A 15,047-nucleotide genomic window follows, 5' to 3' on the forward strand; every position below is an offset into this window, starting at 1 on the left:
CCTCGCCTAGGACTGTGTTTGCTTTTCTTACAGCCTCATCATCTCTGTGTTCTTCAACACTGTTTTAGTGGTTATTTTTCCTAATTTTCTTATGAACATGCACAATTGTTAGCTAAATTAGGTTAGCTACATAGATACCTCTCCTCTCATGCCTGACAACACGGGGAGGAGCTGAAGTCATCACAGAATAAGTCTGCGCATGCTGATGCTTTAAACTGGTGCCTTGTCCTCAGGGCCAAGCTTTTTCCATGAGGGCTGGCAAGGACATTCTGCTACATCTGCTGATGTGTTGGCTGATGTAAATATGCTGGAGTGAGGGAGCTGCCATTTCTCCCAGCAATAAACATGGGGCTGAGTTCCCAGCCACAGCCCCCAGACAGCCCCGTCCCTGTCCCTGTCCCTGTGATAAAGGTGTGTTGCTGCAGGGCTGGATGCGATGAAGGCTCACAAGAAGGGTGCAGAGCCCTGCAGCCTGGGCTTGACCTCTGAGTGCTTTTGGCTGTATCTGCAGCACAGCAACTCTTCAGTTTTTCCAGAGCTAGTCTTCTGCTGCCCTGCTTCTTTCACTGCATTTAGAGGTACAGAGTGTTTTTTCTCTTCCTGGCGCTGTGGGGAAGCCACCTCTCTCCCATCACCCCCAGACTGAAGGAAAGAGGTTTCCATAGCCCTGTCTCTTTCCCCAGCCTGCCTCTCCTCTCCAGCTGGGTGGAGCTGACTGTACGGAGCTGTCAGCTCCTGCTTTTCCACCCAACGCTGAGCCCTCTGCTAGACTTTCCAGCTATAAATGGATCTCGACTTTTCCAACCCCCACTCCCAACACGAGGAGATGTTGTGGGATATCGGAGCTGGGCCAGGCTTCCTCTGAATTAGGAAAACATATGACCCAACTGCTGGCTTTTCGTATGTTCTCTGTGAGCATCGTGCTGGCTGTGGGGGAGCTGTGTGTGTCCTGGCGAGGGCTGTGCTGCTGAGTTCCTCGTGTGCACTGCGGGAGCAGCTGGTCTCAGGCCTGATGCCAGGCCTGCAGGTGCCATCACCAGCCCCACAGGTCACCCCACAAACACAGCATCGTGTGATCTGAGCAGTGGCTCTCCAGGGAATGCCAGTGTTTTTGTTACTGGCTGCATCCTGCCTCCACATCCAAATCAGGCACTTCATAGAGGAGGCCTGGCTTTTGCACATAATGAGCAGTCCTGTTTGCTTCCCTTGATTTTGGGATTTATGGCAGGGATCCTGAGATCTCTTTAGCTTTACTGCATTCTGGCTCCTTGGAGAGGCAGGGAGCATCAATATTTCCTCGTTCACCAGGGAGCTGGGGCCTGAAGTATGCACACCAAGGTGACTCAGGGAGTCAGTAGCTGCCCTGGATTTTAAACTGAAGGCTTTTGTGTCATCAGGTGCTAGCCTCCATCAGCCCTGCGGGCATCCAGGCCGTTCATTCCATGAAGAGAACAGGTCTGTATTTAGAAAACTAATTTGTACTCTCATGTTGAAAAATTGCAGTCTGAGAGTCTCCTGGTTAGTGTGCTTTGTGGAAGCTGCTGGGCAGGGTTCCAGTCTGGTGACCTTTTGCTGGCAGCAGTGGGTTTGCATCGTTTTGTCTTAGACAGCAACACCTAGAGCAGCTGCTTCAGAGGCTTCCTCACCTCCTAGCAGTCATCCCTCAAAAACCTTCCGGCTGTGGATAAGGGATCATGGAATATTCAGAAGGTGCAAGCCTGATTTATGGCTGTGCAGTAGTCTCTCTGCAGTTCTGCTTCTGTTTCAGTTTTTGCTGTGGCAGCAGATGCTGTCTGACACATTTTCCTGCACAGGCTGCCTGGTATCCTGCATTTTCCTAACTCTGTGGCTTCGTTGTATTGCCTTTTAGATGGGTCAGTGCATCTGTTGACAGGGCAGTGTTCAATGGACAATGTCCAGGAATAATTCTTCTTTTTTTTTTTTTTTATGTGAGCAGGAGAATGTGATGGTCCAAACCATGATATTGCATAGGGCTTATGGTTTATTAAAACCTAATTTCTATCTCCCTTCTGGGAGTGTGAGCAGCATTTTGTACAAAACAGATGAGGGATAGATGAAGTGCTCCTTCACCCTTTTCCACTTCATTCCTGGGCTTTGAGCTCTGGGAAGATATGAAATGAAATTATGTAGTTGTAGATGCTCTTTCCTGTGGTAACCTCTGCTGCAGCTAGGCCAGGTGTCAGAACCTGCTGGTTTGCCAGCTCAACTTGGAGTGCTTCAGGTTAAACTTGGTGGTGGGGAGTTTTTCTGCTTGTAGTGTCCCTCCCAGATGTACAGGGAGGCTGGCTACCCCCAGTTCTTTATTTCCTTATGTAATCTGCCTTCCACTGAATACTTTGTTCCCAGCTCTTCACCAAAGCCCTGGACTCATTGCAGGGTGTTTAATGAGCTTCACTGGCTCTAGGTCTCTGTTCTTCTGATTCTGGAGCATGAAGCCTCATTGAGGTTTTGCTGCTGGTACCTGCTGCTCACCTGAAGCCCACAGTTCCTCCATCTCCTCATTCTTGTGTTTGCCTGGACTGGAAATTATGGTTTCCACAGTTCACATCTCCTGTGCCTGGGGTGAGTGTTTGGTGAGCATATTTATTTCTGGTTACTTAAGCATTGATGTGGACTCTGCACTTCCACCTGAGTCCTCAGTGGAGCCTCAGTGGATGAGCATGTGTCTCAGCCACCCAACACTGCAGGCTCTTTCAGGGGTCCTTGGCAGAATGGTGAGGGGGCTGAATCATATTTTCAATTAAAGCTTTATTTTCTTAACTGGTTCCTGGTAGCCAGGAAATGTAGCATGGTTTGGGTTGGAAGGGACCAGAAAGGTTATGTAGCATTCCTGGTCACTGTGCTTGGAGCACTCCTTGTCAAATGCTGTGCTTTGCAGGGCATCACAGCTCTGCTACCTGCAGTGCCTGGTCCCAGGGGCGCCTGTGCAACACATCCAGCTGTGGTTTGGAAAACACGGTGAAGACTGTAATTTTCTAGTGATTCTGAATTGGTCTGGGTGGTTGGTTTGAAAACTTCTTGAGGAATTACAGGAGCATCATGCAGAACTATTAGCTTGGTAAAACAGCAAATGGGAGGTCGTGCTGATAAATGCCACATGTAATGGTGATCTGGAAACAGTTTCTCACTGCCCACAGCAAGCTCTTTGGAGTCCCTATGGATTGTTATCTGAGCACATCAGCTAAATGTTCAGCTGTAGCCAAAAAACACTGAAAACAAAATTTGTTGGTATATATTCTTGTATACTAGATACATGTTGTGCCTGCATCTGCCTATCACATACCAGCTGGTCACCCTCTTTCAGAAAGAGTAATGTAGACCTGGAAATGATAGAGAAAAGTGTAATGGGGGTGATTAAGGGACTGGGATAGCTTCTGTAGGAAGAGAGATGAAACAAGAAAAAGTAGATGATACTGGGAAAGAGCAAACATCTGTAATAGAGGATTCAGCAGGGAGAAGTTGAGTAAAGACTGACCTTAATAAACTTTGCTATTTCTCACAGCACAGAGGAAGTGCATCCAGCAAAATAATTTATTAGACAGGAGGCTGAGGAAGTCCTTTTTCAACACAGTTGATTTGTAAAACATGTTGCTACGAGATGGCATGAAGACTGAAAATACACACAGATTCCAAAAGGAACCAGACACCTCAATGGCAGAGATGTGTTTCAGTGTCTCTGAAACATGATGGTCAGTGTGTGACCTCCAGCTGTAGGAGCTCCCGATTGTTGCAGGCTGGAAGAATGTGTCCTTAGGGGAGAGATCACTCTGATTGCACTCAGTGAAATCACTCTGTGAATTTTATGTGCCAGTGCCACATTGTCAGGGATACAGCACTAGACCAGAAGGATTTGTGGTGCAACCCTCTCAGGTGGTTCTGGTTACCAGAGTGTGCTGGAACAGTGGGGTGAAGATGAACTGATTTGGTTTTGACCACTTTTGCTCTCACGAGGCTCCTGTGGGAGTCACGCACAGCTCACCACAGATTTTCTTATCACTTTTATTAGCAAATCTGGATGGACTTCCAGGAGAAGGGGACTGATGCAGGCACAGCCCATCGGCTGGCTCGGTGTGCCAGGCACTGCTGTGCTTGTTGCAGGGTGTGCCAGCCCAGTGAGCCCTGCCCTGCCAGGCAGGTGGCATGCTTGGCATTAGCTGTCCAGTCCTATCTTTTTTCCCTCTTGGCTTATGATTAAGATATGGTTTGTGCCCTGGTGGAGCAAAGTCTGGATTCTTAGAGCCTCTTATTCGCATAACTGTGGGTGGTGTTGTTATCCATCCAAATGTCTTGTCCTACGGAAAGGGGAAAGAACAGACTGTTGCAAATTCTATTGTGAATTCCTTTATCCTTTCCAAGTCTTCTGTTGCAATTTCCTTCACAGTCTAAATAGCAGAATGTCTCCAGTCTCTCTCCACAGAGATCTGTGAAAGTTTGGAACTATAAAGCCTTGAAAAGCCTTGAAAAGCCTTTATAGTGGGTTTATTTTGCATTGTTCTGTAGCTCTGATAGACAGCCAGTATGCTGCTCAGGCTGTAGCCTCTCTTGCAAGGAAAGGAGATGTGTATATACATTATTTGCTGATAATGAAGTTCTCATTTTTGAAGCATTGACAGTAGCCCCTCTTACTTGCTGCTCATCCCGTTGAAAACTTACCAAATCAATGTTTCTGGCATTTTGGTTTGTTTGGTTTGTTTTTAGTTTTGTTGTTGTTGTTTGGTTGGTTTTTTTTGGGTTTTTTTTGTTGTTGGGAGTTTTTTGGGGGGTTTTTTTGTGGAAGCTGGCTGAGGCTAGAGCAAAAGCTAAAAGCAGTAATGGACATACTATATTTTGTCTGCCATTCAGTTAGCTGCAAGTGGATTCTTCACTGGTTAAGCCGGATCATTGTATCACAGTGAGATTTTGGGAACACTGGACTCAGAATCCAGTCATAATTTTACTTCTGCCTTGTTCCTTGAACTCATAAACATTAGAATGTTTATGCCTCTTTCAGCGGGAAGGATAGAGCTTTAAAGCCAATTCCCTGTTCCCTACAGAGAAGTAAAAAAGTCTCCTGGCAGCCCCAAGCTGTTTTTAAACAAGACAAATGCCCATGGTGCCTGTCTGCCAGAGCCCCCAGCCCCTGCAGCGAGTCCCCTTTTAGCACACTGCTCCATGCAGCTATATCTGGCTCCAGTTCTTTGTTCGGGGAACGTGACCTCATCGTTGTTTTGGTATTTCCAGTGATTCAGCCTGGTCCGGGGCAGGGAGGAGTCATTCCTGGTGCAGGCTGACAGGGTGTTTGTGCGTTTCTGGAATTCCAGAGTAGTGCAGCCTCAGCCCTTCCGCTGCTTTGACAGCTCGGCTGAGGCTGGTGCACTGCATTCCTGCCTGGCAAATGGCCTGGGCGCAGCTGGTGGAGGGGTTGATGCTCCTGCTTTTGGGGGTAATGGGGATCCCTGTCTTTGCAGGGTACCTGGTGTGCTGAGGGTGAAGAAAGCAGCAAGCAGTAGCTTGTATGTTGAGGGAAGCCACAAGGGATCTCTGCTGTGTGGGTGGGAAGAGAGTCCCACAGAATGCTCATTCCTGTTCACGGGCTCCAGCATCCCATGAGGAAGTTAACTTTGCAGCATCCACAGCAGCTTGGTAAGTGTTATGGTCCTTGTTTTTCAAGGTGGGAAGCTGAGGCACCGAGCGGGGAAATGGTCTTCTTGAGGTTTTACACCACTGCGCTGGAGATCCCCAGATCCTTACAGACCATGGTTGCTCAAGAACTACAGGAACTCCTTGTTCTTCATTGCCAGCTTCACCCAGAGTCACTGGTGTGAGCGTATGCCTGCCTGGCACAGGGCTTATAGACAGTGCCTGCTGGGCTCTGAAATGTCCTGAAACAGCTCCTTCCCATCCTCTCCCTAAGATTTTCCAAGGCTTGTTAAATGGACAAAGCCTGCGACTCTCTCCTCTGCTGCTGATTCGAGTTGAAGGCACAGTGGAGAAAAAGACCCTGAACCCTTTAAACCTTGCTTCTTAACCTTGAGATGAGCTCAGCTGGTTAGAGCATGGTGCTTATAATGCCAGGGTTGTGGGTTTGACCCCTGAATGGGACATTCACTTAAGGGTTGGACATGATGGTCCTTGTGGGTCCCTTCCAATTCAGAATAGTCTGTGATGCCAATCTAGTCCCTATTCCCCATGTTCCATATTTGCCGTAAATCCAGCTGCAGTACAGCTTGTAAATTACCCTGAGATGGCAAGGAAAAGAAGAATCCTGGCAGGAGATACCAAAGACATTGAACTGGGGAGAGGTGGGTAAGTGTCAGAGATGGGGAGACCTGGAGCCTGGAGAGAGGGCCCGGACAACAGGAGTGGGTCAGGGCAGGTGAATGGAGCAATGCTCCAAAAAGCTTTTCTCCCTGGCGTGATGGGCTGCTGTGGCACTCAGGGAAGGCGTGGGGATGTGCCAGCTGGGGTGCAGCATGGGGAGTGGGATGGGTTTGCATTACTGCTAGCACCTACTGCATATGGAGCTTAGGATCTGATGGAGCATGCGGAATTGGGGAGGTCTCTCCTCACTAGTGGTCACTTCACTCCATGCTTCCCCTGGCAGGCAGTGGATCCATCCATCCCTCCCTCCCTGTCCGAGCAGGCAGGCAGTGCATCCATCCATCCATCCATCCATCCATCCATCCATCCATCCATCCATCCATCCATCCATCCATCCATCCCTCCCTCCCTCCCTCCCTCCCTCCCTCCCTCGCTCCCTGTCCGAGCAGGGCAGGCGGTGGATCCATCCATCCCTCGCTCCCTGTCCGAGCAGGCAGGCGGTGGATCCATCTCTCCATCCCTCGCTCCCTGTCCGAGCAGGCAGGCGGTGGATCCATCTCTCCATCCCTCGCTCCCTGTCCGAGCAGGCAGGCGGTGGATCCCTCCCGCACAGCCCTGCCGCGCTCTCCCCGCTTTCCGCGCCTGCTGTAAATGGCTCTGTGTAACACGAGCTGCATTTCTGCCATAGCCCTCTCCTGTGCGCATCTGTATTTACACTGAGGCTTTCATTAGCACTCTGGCCCTCGCTCCTCGCTGCTGCCCACATGCTCCGTGAGTGAGACCCTGGCACCGCTGTGCCTGACGGGGGGCAGGTGGCTGGCAGCAGCGGGAATTCCTCAGCCAGCTCCTGTCTGGAAGAAGTGCCTTGTCATCTTGCCTGTGCCCGCCATCCTGCATCCACAGGGGAGCCGCCGGCGGAGACTCCCCGCAGCCCGGCTCGCTGATCCCCGAGCCGCACGGGGACGAGCTGGTTTTCGTTTGGATTATCGCTGGCCCTGCGTGCTGTGCTCCTCCTGTGCCTCTCATGCCACTGCTGCTGCACTCGGCTTCCAGCTGCGCTGAGCTGAGCCCACGTCCTGGGGTGGTTGTGTCTGGCAAGGTAGGAGCTGATCCCTTCTATTTGTTCTGCTAAAAGTAATGTGACCATTAATGACTGGATAATGTGGCCAGTCCTGCCCCTGTCTTTGCAGCATGTGTCAATTAGTGGGTTTATTTTGCATTGTTCTGTAGCTCTGATAGACAGCTGGTATGCTGCTCAGGCTGTAGCCTCTCTTGCAAGGAAAGAAGATGTGTATATACATTTTTTTTTAACCTACATACTGGGAAAATCAAACCTTTCTGCTTCAAGATGGAGTCTTCTTTTCTCTGTCTTGTCTGTTCTCATGCAGCATCCTGTGTGTGTTCTTCAGGTCATGTCACCTGCTTCTCCAGGAGATGTGAGAGCAGAGAGCAGTCTGATGTGTCTTGGGAGAAAGGGGGTGGGAGGAGAAACTCACTGAAGACAAAAATCAAGAAGTTCCAATAGGCTTGGGAATGGCTTTAGAGAAGTTATTTTTAACCCAGAAAATCAGACAGAGGAAGAGCCTCTTTTCCTTGCATAGTCTCAAAAGGGTGGTTTGCTTTTGATTTTTTCCTTTAGTGCTTCAGGGCACACTGTTTTTATATGGAAAGGCCTGAAGCTGCTGCTATCCCTAGGGATAAAGAGCAGTCAGTCTTGCTAGTCTGGTGCCTCCTTTCCAGTGAACTTTGCTGACATTTAGGGCACCTGCCCCTGCCACTGCACACCTTTGCTGCTCCCGCATCGGGAAAAGAGGAGACAACCAAGAAACCCAATCCCTGCGGATTTCTCTGCAGCAGCCAAGGAGAGATAAAATAGGAAGGCATCAGCATTTTCTGTGTTTAGGCACAACTGTTCCCTTTTTAGTCAACAGCAGCTGGGATGTGCGCTCAGCCATCCATCTTCCCCAAGCCTAATGTACCTGGGCTTCCCTCCCATATGGAGGAGAGTCTGTCTCCTCAGCAGGACAGACAGGGATGCCAGGCCTCCTGAGGTGATGGCTCACTTCTGAGAACCACCCCAAACACCAAACCATGTTTTAGGGCCCGCTGTATCCCTGTGAGGAGGATAAAGGGGTGCTCTAGCTTATCCTGCGATGCTGCCAGTGGGTGTATAAATAGTGCCCACAGTGTACTATTTTGGTGACAAGCTCTTCCCAGGATTCATCCAAAGAGTTATGTGAGCAAGTGTTAAAAATAACACCAAGCCCTGCCCAAGTGCTGGCGTCATTTCAGCCAAAGTGTTGGGAATCTTCCATAGAGAGCAGCATTGGACCCTTGGTGGGGGCAGCAGGAGGGGGCCCAGAACAGCTTCCCCTATTTTCATCCTCTTGCTGTCTTGCTGACTACAAAGGACTGTGGCCCTCAGCTTCAGCAGATGTACTGGTCACCAGGAAGGTGTGAGACTTTGACTTCTAATTAGGTTATTTGCCACTGGGCTTTCCCTGTGTGTTCTGAGCATTATCACTGGGTCTAATGAGAGGTACAGGAAATTTAATCTAGCTCTAATCTAGCCTGCTGCCAGGTCCCTGCTGGTGGCTGGGGCTTGCTGCCTCACTAGAAAGTCTTGGGCTGTAGAATGGGATATGGAGGCATTCTGGTTCTGGGTTAGGTTTATCCTGAGAACTGGTAGCTGGAGATTAGTTTAACTGTGGAAAGGATATTAAATGTCTGTTGCATTATGGCTGTAGCTCTGGACATTCTTGGCATCCATATAAACACAAACATTATCCCAAACTTTTTCCCTTTTCATGGTGTAGTTGGTGTCTATAACAGAGAGCTGGACCATGCAGAACTACCTGGGGAGCCATGCATCTTGAGCTGTGCAGCCAGTGCAGGATGCACCATCCCACTGTGGAGCTGGAGCTGTGCTTTGTTCCCCTCAGGCTGTTTTGCTTGTTGTTGGTCAGGTTCTATGCTGGTTATGCAATTCAGCTGCTGCCAAGCTGCAGCAGCATCATAGTGTGTGCTGGAAGGCAGGAGGCCTCCCTGCAGGGCAGCAGAGCTCCCTTAGCCCTTGTGCTCGGTGTGTGAAGCCCAGAGCTCACAAAAAGGCTTCTTGAGGCGTTCATGCTCAAAGAAGCCCTGTCTGAAGAAAGAGCTAATGCCTCTTGGAGATAGACGGCTGATGTGGCTCCACTCGGGCCTGGTCTCATATGGGATGTAGCAGCCCCTGTGGGAGTAGAGCACCCATTGCTTAATTACACAGCTTAATACATGAAGCCTCACGCTCAGGAGAAGAGGTGAGATGTCCTCTGGGTGCAAACAGAGGGGCAAAGCTGGGGCTCACCTGTTTGCTCTGAGTTGTCAGCAACTGTATCACGGACAGGGATGCATCTCTTTCAGATGCTGGAATTCAGAATGATAGCATTAATCCCCCTTTATAGTTCATTGCCCCAGGTTTGCATCCCCAGATACATCAGTTCCACTTTCTGGCATTGTAGGGAAAGGGCTGGGTGGTTACAGCTGGACTTGATGATCTTAGAGATCTTTTCCAACCTCAGTGATTCGGTGGTTCTGTAGTCTTTGAGCACTTTCAGAAGGGCTGCATTTATTTTAAGCTGAAAGAGAAGATTGCTGTGAAAGCAGCAGGCATGTGAAAATTGCTAAAAAGGTTACAAGTGCTATTGGACCCTCTATGCTTCACCTCCTCTGATATGGGATTACTAATTCTGGCAGATGTTCCCAGGGATGGAGAGCAGGTCCTGTTGGAACATCATGACCAAGCATTTTCCCTGGCTGTTGCATTGAGAACAAGTGAGAGAGCAGGGGAGATGCTTGGCTTCTGGCTTGTACTGTTGTATCTCCAGTGCTCCATCATTCTTCCCCTCTCACCTTTTGGCTGGTCTTCTCTTTTCCGTGCTGTGTGTCCAGAGCCAGAGGCTGGGTGTGTGTGCAGGATGGAAGGCTTTCTTAAGCACACATTGAAAGCGCAGGCTTCAGAATTGTCCGGACATGGAAGTACGTCATGGAGATGAAAAGCATGTTTCTGTTTCTCCAGGAACATGCTCTGGGCAGTCAGTCCTTCATCAGAGGCTTCCTGCTCCTCAGTTGTTCTGTTCCATCCTGCTGCTCTCCCATGTCCAGCCAACAAAGAGCTCTCTGAGTCACCACCGTGGTGCTTATTACTAGGCCTCAGCCAAGGCTCTGTGTATCATCATATATTACAGACCTCCTGAGGGCTCTTTTAGGGCTCCTTCCACTCTGGCATGCTCTTGTTCCACACTGGAATGTGTCTGGAGTGTGTGGGGACGTCTTGTTTCTTGTCCTTAAGCACCTCTTTGGTGGATGTTTCTTGGTAGTTTTCTAATGGCTCTTCTATCTAGAATAGCCTTCTAAGACTATTCTCCTGTAGTCTCTGCGGTGCCAGAGTCACACCCCAGGGATTCCAGGAGTTCCTGGGGTACTGAGATGTCTCCATGGAGAGTGTGTGGAGCGGTCTGCCCCAGCTCTTTCATCTGCCTCACAGGAGGCTGAGCCCTATTTCAGTCTGCCCAACACAATCCAAGCTTGGCACGTTTGTCAGCCGTCTCCTGTGACCTGCTTTGCCTTTGTGGCCTGCCTCACCACTGCTGCCTGGGCTTTGCCTCTGCCAGCTTTTATTTTCTATTTTAAAGAACAGAGCAGGATTTCCTCCCACACACAGATCCCCTTTATCCCTGTAGCATTTCCTTCACTGGGGGTGCTTCTCCAACCTCAGTGAAATCATTGCCCACAGCCAACAAATTTCCCATTTCTGGCTCTGTGTGCCTGTCTGCACATGGTATGGCTGCCTGTTGTTTGAACATGACTTTTGGAGGAGGCAGACCTTGCACAACTTGCACAGCAGCTGGGAGGTGCAAGTTAAGACTCTTTGTGTTAATTAAATGTACACCGATAAGCACATTGAGCCACAAGGTTGCTTAATCATGGGCTGACCTGACATGGAGACCTTGAATACAGCTGACTGATGATCCATGACAGCTTGCCCTGGTAGATGGGAGGTTGTTAATAATAACCAGAGAGAAATTTAGAAGGGTTCTCAGCTGTGACCAAGGATCGTCTCCAAGAGGACTGAATTCTTGAGGAAAAGGTCTCTTTGTTGTGGTGGATGAAATCCACTGGCTAAAAGCTCACAGAGAGCATATTCTGCTTAGGGAAAAGATACATCTGGAGTATGTTTTTAACAGCCAGGTGGATTAGCAGCCAGATCAGCTGGCACAGGATGCTGTTGTACTCGCAGCTGCACCTGTGCGTTTGCTGTGTCTTTCCAGGATCATGTTTGTGTTTCTCCAGGTATTCTGCCTCACAGAATAAATTGCTCTCAGCTTTTAATCCTGCATTAGAGGCTTCCTGTTTCTCTGAGTCAAACAGAAGTCACACGACAGTAAGACCTCCAAAAGCCGTGTAATAATCACGTCTCCCTGAGCAGGCACAGAGGACCTGGGCTATGCCATTTCTATGCCATTCCTTGGGTTTCTTTATTTAATCTCTGGAAGCTGACATTGGTCAGGACCAATACCTGCTACATACTTCATTTTAGCAATTCAATCTCTTCCTTCTGTTGATATTTCCTAATGCAGTGAGTTGACCAAGATTGTAACACGGGCATTTGTTTTGCAATGAAGTTGGAAAAATATATTGTTTCCATTTTTTAACAGTAAGGGCCTGTGAAGATTGACAGGTGTGCATACCTTTAAATAAGGAAAGCAAAGAGCTTCTGAGATACAAAAGACCATGGAAAATTTTAAGAAAACTGATTTACTTCCTGACTGTTATGCTTTTTTGGTGGAATAGTGAAATGTTAGTTTTATCTGTTATACCTCAACTCCCCTGGGTGGCTCTCAGGGATCCTTTTTTTGTTGTTGAGGACGTGAAGAGCAGCTTGTCCACTTACCCTTGGCAGCAGCCTTTTACACATTTTGGAATGCTTTAATGCACTCCCTGGTTTTCCCCTGAGAACTAACCCACTTGCTTTGCAGCTTACTCCTTTCTGTCCTTTTTTCCGTGTTGTCTTCAAGCTCTCAGCAGTTTGTCCATTTAGGGTATGTCCATGAGCTGTGTGCCAGTGTGGGCAGAGGGGAAGGATGACTCCAAGTCTTGCCCATGCAAGACATGCCTATTCACACAGCCCTACATACTGTTTGCCTGCTTCAAAGCCAAATGCCACTATTGCTCAAGCTCTGCCTGTGATCTGCAGTTACCACAGATCCCTTCTGAATGAGCAAGTCGTGCACAGTGATTAAAGGTGGGGATGTGCAGTCCGTGCTGTGTGAAGTGCCGTGGTAGTGGATATAATTTATGCTAATTTGCTGTTTGTGTATAGCCCTTGTCCCTTCAGCTAACAGGGCTGTAGACAGCACAGGTGAAGGGTAAGAGACAACTGCTCCATCTGAGAGCCAGCAGGTGAATGTACAAGTGGCAGACAGGGCCTCAAGAAGTTTTCAGTGGTCCTGTTCCCTCTCCCCTTTGCAGCTTTTTTAGGTGCCTGCTGGGATGTGGGTGCTCAGCAGCCCAGGCAGTCAATAGTATAAGCTCTGGAGCCCTGTGCCTGCCAATATTGTGCTGTTCTGTTGCTGCTGATAGGTGAGCATGGAGTGAATCTTCAAGAGTCTTTCAATCACAGAGTGCTTTGCAGCTGCCAAGACACTGCTCTATTTGCCACTAAAACAGCTGGGGCAGGTAACAGTGCAGAGCAACGCTGTGTGTCCAGTGTGGGTGGTAACTGGAGAAACTTTAAAGGGAAAATCAGGACAAACAGCTACAACTGATATCATGCGTCTCTAATAAAGTGGTTTGAGAGCTGGGAAGTCTGTTGGGAACTTTCTGTTCTTTTTGGCGAGTTCACAGATGTCTCTGTTTGACTTCTGCTGTTGCTCAGAACGAGGATGGGAGGGAAGGAGTTTGGCACGTGCAGAGTGATGTTAATGAGGGTTTTCTGTGTGAATCATATGACCATAGAATGATTTGGGTTGGAAGGGACCTTACAAAGATCATTTAGTTCCAACCTCCCTGCCCTGGGCAGGGAAATCCAGAACAGTTTTCATACTTACTGTTGCCTTGGAAAACTGAAATATTTATGACTCAGTCTTTGAGCAAGAGGGCAGGAGGGTTTTTTCCATTATTGGATGTGGCCTCTTGTGCGTCCAACAGTGATGTTTTCCTTCTCCTCTGCTTGGCCTCTCTCTTCTTCATCCCTTCCATTGCAGTTGCTGTGAGCTGAGCCTCGTGTGCAGTGCAGTCACCCTCACTTTGAGTCAGGCCAGCCGTGCCCCTGGAGTGGGCAGGGAATGTCACTTTGCTGCACATCATGGGAGCCATGAGCAGTCACCGTCCTCGGGCAGTGCGTGCTGCGTGCACAGTGAACCATTTCTGGGCTGCACATTCAGCTCAGCCCTGCAGCTTCTCATCTGCTTAGTTGGAAGTGCATAATTTTTATTTGAGGTCAGAATGCAGCAGTGCTGTGGGTGCCAAGTTCACCAGCCCCAGTGTATTATGTTATGTGGCAACTTAAGGCTTTCCTCATGGCAGTGGGGAACTATTAAGTTATTGTGAAACTAGTTATTTAGGTAAATGGTGCTTTGGGGGCAGCATTGATCCTTTGAAAACTAATTTTAATAGGAGTGAAGCCATTAACACCTTAATATCCACTGTTACCGTGGCTGCTCAGAGTGATTCAGAATGATTGTTTGCCAGATTAAAAGGCTTTTTAAATTTTTTTTTTAATAATACCCGTTCTGCTTCTTTTGCCAAGGTTTTGACTGGCAAGAGTTTATATTCCCAGTAAGTGCAGCATCAATATCTGAGTGAGTGCTTGGAGAAACAGCTTTGCTCTTAGAGCTGAGCTCCTACTTCAAACACCCTGAAACCTCAGTCTAGATCAGTTATGTGCAGGCTTTGCTTTAATTCAAGATTTTCTGTGCAGCTTTATGAGCCTGGCTTATCAGATCCAAGCTGAGCCTTCAGACATGATCCAGGAGCTGCTCTGCTGTTTGTGTTCTGATTTCCCTATGTCTAGAAACATCCAGCTACTTTTTTGTGCTCTTGCTTTGGCATTACTAAGTATTAGGAGTAGAAGATGCACATTAAGAGTTGGGGTGTAGGGTCATTTCTCCCTTTCCCACAGAGTTCCAAGTGATTCACATCTCCCTGTTACCCCAGCCTCCTTTGGGGTGCAAACATACTGGAATCCTGAGCTGGAAAGGCCTGGAGACAGGCAGCTGGTTGTGGGCAGGGTTTAGTTTTCCCATAGATGCCTCAGTAGTGTGGAGGTATGTGGAACTGAGCCCAGCCCTGTGCGGAGCCGTGCCAGCACTAGCCCAGTCTGGGAGCTGTGACTTTTTATGGAGCTTGTGAGGGCCTCTGTTCCTGGGCAGTGAAGCATCAATTGCCAGCACTAGGAAGGATTTGACCTCAGTACAGCAAGTTGGGAATTCAGACGGTGATTGGGATGGAGGAACCACCTTGCCCAGTATGATTTTTCTAGAAGTGATTGCAGATGGTCAGCAAAGAGATGGAGCAGGACACAAAGTACCCTATCCTGTCTATTTGTTCCCAGACATTTGCTAGTATTTTGTTTGTTTAATAACCTGAAATGGATCTCTCAAGTGCCTGTCCTGCCTCCCTTTAATCCGTGTGTAATTCTTCCATTCATAGTACCCTTTGAGAAGTAAGAGGCAGTAAGCAGACTA

The 15,047-nt window shown here is 48.6% G+C and overlaps 1 protein-coding gene across 6 annotated transcripts in view; it reads left to right on the forward strand.

Moving 5' to 3' along the window:
- Positions 1-15,047, forward strand: part of RUSC2 (RUN and SH3 domain containing 2) — a 58,221-nt gene that overhangs the window by 1,600 nt on the left and 41,574 nt on the right. For 2 of the 6 annotated variants that reach the window (XM_063181345.1, XM_063181344.1), the window contains exon 1: positions 5,315-5,643. The exons of 1 other annotated variant lie outside the window; for it this stretch is intronic. The gene's annotated coding sequence lies outside the window, so the exon portion shown is untranslated. Of the gene's footprint in view, positions 1-5,313; positions 5,644-7,067; positions 7,421-15,047 lie in introns of those variants that run through there. 3 more of the 6 variants (XM_063181341.1, XM_063181338.1, XM_063181342.1) reach the window with 3 other exon arrangements.

Source organism: Melospiza melodia, chromosome Z, assembly GCF_035770615.1.
Source record: "Melospiza melodia melodia isolate bMelMel2 chromosome Z, bMelMel2.pri, whole genome shotgun sequence".
NCBI classification, from domain to species: domain Eukaryota; kingdom Metazoa; phylum Chordata; class Aves; order Passeriformes; family Passerellidae; genus Melospiza; species Melospiza melodia.